This window comes from Oncorhynchus mykiss, chromosome 1, assembly GCF_057628025.1.
Source record: "Oncorhynchus mykiss isolate SJ-2025 chromosome 1, ASM5762802v1, whole genome shotgun sequence".
In the NCBI taxonomy this organism is placed as follows: Eukaryota; Metazoa; Chordata; class Actinopteri; order Salmoniformes; family Salmonidae; genus Oncorhynchus; species Oncorhynchus mykiss.
Window position 1 is genome coordinate 54,368,445 of NC_143022.1, and position 6,556 is coordinate 54,375,000.

The following is a 6,556-nucleotide window of genomic DNA, read 5'->3' on the forward strand; positions in this document are numbered from 1 at the left end:
TATTTTCTTTAGTTATGCCCTGCTCACGAGGCCACTTGATGATGTGAGGCCAGAGGCAATTGCCTCTTCTGCCTAATGGTAAGTCCGCCACTGTATGGGGTTACATCAAAACGCGGCTATTTGTATTCTGCAACACCTAGCACTATGAAGCATGTGGTTCATATTGATGAGCAGATAGACTTGGCCTTGGGACCATGACCCAGACGTATCGACCACATAAATCATTGAAATTCTCAGTCAGCCCTGCACACCGACCACTTCCAAATAGATAGATCACGGCATAACACACCAGGCCAGTCGAACGTGTGAGGACAATCCTCTCTGCCCAGATACGTAGATACTCTGAATTACTGGACAGGGTTTGAATTTGTCCGACTGAGACCATCCATCCAATAGGATCTTGTGGTGTTTGTATAGAAGGGCATGGAAAAAGTTTTGTCCCTGTGCTTAAGGTGGATAGATGGATTATAAATGAAAGGATAGAAGCAGAGGAAAGGAGTGATGAAGAGGGAGATGGAGATTGATGGAGAGAGGGAGATGGAGACGGGGAAAGAGAAGGAGGGGGGAGGCAAGTGAGGGAGAGACACAGTGATGAGATGGAGATGGAGAGGGAGAGCCAGATATAGACTGGCAACTCCTCTTCCTCTCCATCTGTCCATCTGTCCACCAGTGTGTCAGGCCAGCTCAGCTATACATGTATCACACTCAACCACACAGGCCAGAGGAGAGTGCCCCCCTTGGGGAGTTCTCTCTCTCTCTCTCTCTCTCTCGCTCTCTCTCGCTCACTCTCGCTCTCTCTCTCTCTCTCTCTGTCTCTCTCTGTCTCCGTGTCTCCCTGTCTCCCTGTCTCCCTGTCTCCCTGTCTCTTTCGGACACAGCCAGATGCGTCAACAAGAAGAGAGGTCAGGGAAAGGTCAGAGAGATGTGCTCTAGTCTGTGTATCTGTCTGAAGTCACTGGTGTCCTTGAGGCCCCCATCTGCGCTAGAGCTGACCCTAGAACAGCTGAGAGGTTTCTGTGTGTATGTGAGGCATACCCTAGATCTGTGTTACAGCTGATCCTAGACCTGATGCTGGTTAATCTCATTGCTTTCTCCGCTGGGGAGAGCTACCTGCTGCTCGACTCACAGGGAGAGGCTAATCCATTACACCAGGCACCAGCACACTTTGGCAGATGACTGTAGCAGCTTGGGTGGCAGGTAGGGAGGGACAGTTCATGGGGGGAGGGTTTCATGGCGACATCTTATATTTGCCCTTTGGTTATTTTGAACCTAGTGCACTGTTTTGAGTGTAGGAGGCTGCCATAGTGTAGTTAAGTGGGTTATTCATCAAAACAACAATATACATTGATTTGATTGTCTCGTGTATGTGACATAAAAAAATCCAACGCCATGGAAAAGATATTGTGTCATTTACACACCTATCCATGTGTGTTTATCTGAACTGCGGCAACGACTCTTCATTCTGGGTGGATCTTCCCTCAGCTCTCACCCCCCCCCAAAACACAAGCAACAATACCAACAAGCTCTCCGGAAGCAAGCCAGGGAACTCTGTGAAAGAGAGCCTGGGTGACGTGAATAGAAACCTCTGCATCGGCCATATTCGTCCCTCTGTCCTGAATACGGCCGCTCACAAAGACCCGTTGGTTCACACCTCAGTGTGTTTCAAACTGACGATTCAGTCTACAGCCTCTCTCTGTAGCCCTCTCTCTTTGTCTCTCTCACTCTCTCCTCTCTCTGGCCCCCTCTCTCTCTCTCTCTGCCGGGGTGGTGACTCAAAAGTGTAGACTCAGCCTCTCTTGCCTGGAACACACAGCGGTATTGACCAACACATACACAACAAGCGGCAGAGAGAAAGAGTGAGCGAGAGATCGAGAGACAGAGTGTGTGAGAGAGAGAGAGAGAGAGAGAGAACGATAGGGGTAGAAAGAGGGGGGGTAGAGAGAGATAGGGGGTAGAGAGAGAGGGGGTAGAGAGAGGGGGGAGGGTAGAGAGAGTGAGCGAGAGATAGAGAGACAGAGAGTGTGAGAGAGAGAGAGAGAGAGAGATAGAGATAGAGAGCGAGAGAGAGAGAGAGAGAGAGAGAGAGATAGGGGTAGAGAGAGATAGGGGGTAGAAAGACAGAGAGAGTGAGTCAAGAGAGATTAACAAACAGAGAGAGGAAGAGACAGACAGAGAGGTAAAGAGTGAGAGGAGCGAGGGAATGTGTGTGACTGTGGGGCTAGTGTTTGTCATCCAAATGCGAGCTGTGAGTGGCTAGATGAGCTCAGAGATGTCAGTGTTCCTTTACATGTCAGTTTCCCTTTACATCTCTCTCCCATTCCATCTCCCTGGCTCTAACGCCCTCCTTCTCTACCCCCCCCCCCCCCTCTCCCATTTCATCTCCCTGGCTCCAATGCCCTCCTTCTCTACCCCCACCTCTCTCTCCCCTTCCATCTCCCTGGCTCTAACGCCCTCCTTCACTACCACCCCCCCTCTCCCCTCCATCTCCCTCCTTCTCTACCCCCACCTCTCTCTCCCCTTCCATCTCCCTGGCTCTAACACCCTCCTTCTCTACCCCCGCCTCTCTCTCCCCGTCCATCTCCCTGGCTCTAACGCCCTCCTTCTCTACCCCCCCCCCCTCTCTCCCCTTCCATCTCCCTCCTTCTCTACCAACACCTCTCTCTCACCCTCCTTCTCCCTGGCTCTAAGTCCCTCCTTCTCTACCCACTCGTTCCCCCTCTCCCTCCCCCTCTCTCTCTCTCTCTCTCAGCTGTGCAGCATCTAATGGATCTCGCTGCAGTGTCCCCCTGCACTGCTGTTTGTGGGGCAGTAGGTGGAACGACCGAGGAGGGAGGTAGGATCCTTCACAGTCCACTGAACACACTGACTTCATGTCCCCTCCTCTTAAAGGCAATGTACTATCACTTCAACAGGACCTTATAACAGGAACGGCATTGTCATCATCACAGCGCTAGGTTCAGCACCGACTGCTTTCGTACACAGGGCAAAGGTTACTCCGGGTCGTGTTGTGGCCTGCTGCAGTAAGTGTTATAATGTGTTACGACACCTACAGTATGTTATAATGCATTATGACACCTTTTAGTCTCATGTCGCCACACTTCCAAATGGAATGTTCCCTCAGCATGAAATCCATGTGTTCTGACACCTTATGTTAATAGAAGAGACACCAGAACACTTTATTCTGAAGTGCCATTACAGTGCTATTGGGACACGTTATTATTTAAGCACAACTGGGACACTTTATTCTCAGAGTGGCATGTTTAAGACCAATGCTCCCTTAGCTCAATGGGGGGTGAAGAGGGACCAAAAAGAAAGCTTGTTACCTTGACAACTATCAGCTTTTCCATGCACTGAACAGACACATTTGGGCACTCTATATGACACTGCATGAAGCTAAAACCATGTGGCGCCTCCAAAAACGTGCCCCAATTTGAGGGTGGGACACATTGGCACACAGCGTTAGTGGACAAGCGCCAATCACAAACGCACGCACGCAATGACCTTTAGCCTGCAGCTAGGCGAACGGCTAGGCTACACTAGAGACGGATCTTGCAATAAAGGAGCAGATTCCATCCGAGCAAGGGAAAGTCATGACATTGCCATGGGAGGGCAGCCATTCAGTCGTTGATTCATTCCTAGGCTAGACCACTAAATTGTACAGCGCCACTTCACGCATTCCATTTAGCATGCTGGTAATATCAGTCTTTTTCAGAGCAGAAACCGCCCAGGCATCCCAAGTGATAGATGGAAACACGTGTTTTAAGTTTGAGGACAAGGCGTTGACATTCCATGTGTTGGAGGGAAATGAAACGGTTTGGGGAAGAGAGGACGTTGTGTATGAAATGTGACATGAAGGAATATCAGCACAAAGACCCAGTGACCTAAAGTACAGTAGCTATGTATCGTAGCGTGACTTACCAGAGAAGACCCGATCCACTCCAATCTCCTGTTCGAGGCTCAACACTCCTGTCTGTTCTTCTTCAATCTGAAAACCAGGGGAAATTAAGATACAGTATGTCTCAGCATTCATACAGTGCCTTGCGAAAGTATTCAGCCCCCTTGAACTTTGCGACCTTTTGCCACATTTCAGGCTTCAAACATAAAGATATAAAACTGTATTTTTTTGTGAAGAATCAACAACAAGTGGGACACAATCATGAAGTGGAACGACATTTATTGGATATTTCAAACTTTTTTAACAAATCAAAAACTGAAAAATTGGGCGTGCAAAATTATTCAGCCCCTTTACTTTCAGTGCAGCAAACTCTTTCCAGAAGTTCAGTGAGGATCTCTGAATGATCCAATGTTGACCTAAATGACTAATGATGATAAATACAATCCATCTGTGTGTAATCAAGTCTCCGTATAAATGCACCTGCACTGTGATAGTCTCAGATGTCCGTTAAAAGCGCAGAGAGCATCATGAAGAACAAGGAACACACCAGGCAGGTCCGAGATACTGTTGTGAAGAAGTTTAAAGCCGGATTTGGATACAAAAAGATTTCCCAAGCTTTAAACATCCCAAGGAGCACTGTGCAAGCGATAATATTGAAATGGAAGGAGTATCAGACCACTGCAAATCTACCAAGACCTGGCCGTCCCTCTAAACTTTCAGCTCATACAAGGAAAAGACTGATCAGAGATGCAGCCAAGAGGCCCATGATCACTCTGGATGAACTGCAGAGATCTACAGCTGAGGTGGGAGACTCTGTCCATAGGACAACAATCAGTCGTATATTGCACAAATCTGGCCTTTATGGAAGAGTGGCAAGAAGAAAGCCATTTCTTAAAGATATCCATAAAAAGTGTAGTTTAAAGTTTGCCACAAGCCACCTGGGAGACACACCAAACATGTGGAAGAAGGTGCTCTGGTCAGATGAAACCAAAATTGAACTTTTTGGCAACAATGTAAAATGTTATGTTTGGCGTAAAAGCAACACAGCTGAACACACCATCCCCACTGTCAAACATGGTGGTGGCAGCATCATGGTTTGGGCCTGCTTTTCTTCAGCAAGGACAGGGAAGATGGTTAAAATTGATGGGAAGATGGATGGAGCCAAATACAGGACCATTCTGGAAGAAAACCTGATGGAGTCTGCAAAAGACCTGAGACTGGGACGGAGATTTGTCTTCCAACAAGACAATGATCCAAAACATAAAGCAAAATCTACAATGGAATGGTTCAAAAATAAACATATCCAGGTGTTAGAATGGCCAAGTCAAAGTCCAGACCTGAATCCAATCGAGAATCTGTGGAAAGAACTGAAAACTGCTGTTCACAAATGCTCTCCATCCAACCTCACTGAGCTCGAGCTGTTTTGCAAGGAGGAATGGGAAAAAAATTCAGTCTCTCGTTGTGCAAAACTGATAAAGACATACCCCAAGCGACTTACAGCAGTAATCGCAGCAAAAGGTGGCGCTACAAAGTATTAACTTAAGGGGGCTGAATAATTTTGCACGCCCAATTTTTCAGTTTTTGATTTGTTAAAAAAGTTTGAAATATCCAATAAATGTCGTTCCACTTCATGATTGTGTCCCACTTGTTGTTGATTCTTCACAAAAAAATACAGTTTTATATCTTTATGTTTGAAGCCTGAAATGTGGCAAAAGGTTGCAAAGTTCAAGGGGGCCGAATACTTTCGCAAGGCACTGTATGCCGCAGCATTTGACCGTTCTCCTTCCCATCAGAAAGAACATTGCTTTTACCAATTTCCTCCCAGAGCCGCTGAGAGCCCGGCTAGCAAGACTATAATCATCCTCGGGATGCTGTTTCAAAGCGAGACAGTTTTTGCAGCAGTATGCATGTTTGTGACACAGTTCCGTAATTCCTTCACACAGTGGGGACACCTCTCTATGTCTCATGGGGGGGTGGGGGGTGGGGGGGCACTCTCTCTTTTCTATTTCCATAAGCCACTAAATCCCCTTTCACTGGATCTGTCCTGGAACCCATCCCGGTCACACCATAGATTACAGACCGGGATGTTGCTCGAGGAAACGTTGCTATGATCTCTGCCAGATCTGATGAAAATATAGTTCTTTTTACACAGCGTAGCACAGCCTAATCTCCCACAAGCCATTGATACGGGCTTCCACTTCCATTGATATTCCCAGTGTGAAACGGAGTTGAAACACTCGGACTATGCTCGGGAGGGAGTGTAAACAGAGGATATATCTGAGGTACCTACTGTATGTGCACACGAGGTTTATTCATTCAGAAATATACAACTTATCCAAACGGACGAGTGGGACACTACAGCCCGTGGCAACGAGCTAGAGGGAGAGATGGGTAAGCAGTGTGTGTGTGTGTGTGTGTGTGTGTGTGTGTGTGTGTGTGTGTGTGTGTGTGTGTGTGTACATATACACTACCGTTCAAAAGTTGGGGGTCACTTAGAAATGTCCTTGTTTTTTTAAAGATAAGTACATTTTTTGTCCATTAAAATAACATAACATTGATCAGAAATACAGTGTAGACATTGTTAATGTTGTAAATGACTATTGTAGCTGGAAACGGCAATTTTTTTATGGAAAACTAGACACTAAAGTACTTGTCCTCTTG

The 6,556-nt window shown here is 47.0% G+C and overlaps 1 protein-coding gene, 1 long non-coding RNA gene and 1 pseudogene across 36 annotated transcripts in view; 2 read left to right on the plus strand and 1 right to left on the minus strand.

Annotated features, from left to right (window-relative positions):
- LOC149985565 (uncharacterized) overlaps window positions 1-6,556 on the plus strand; it is a 191,236-nt gene that overhangs the window by 103,920 nt on the left and 80,760 nt on the right. The window lies entirely within an intron of this gene.
- The window catches only part of LOC110524680 (neuronal cell adhesion molecule), a 112,355-nt gene that overhangs the window by 52,845 nt on the left and 52,954 nt on the right, over window positions 1-6,556 (minus strand). For all 34 annotated transcript variants that reach the window (XM_090233767.1, XM_090233709.1, XM_036979734.2 and 31 more), the window contains exon 2: window positions 3,919-3,985. The gene's annotated coding sequence lies outside the window, so the exon portion shown is untranslated. The remainder of the gene's footprint in view (window positions 1-3,918; window positions 3,986-6,556) is intronic.
- The window catches only part of LOC149985566 (uncharacterized), a 43,285-nt pseudogene that overhangs the window by 18,900 nt on the left and 17,829 nt on the right, over window positions 1-6,556 (plus strand).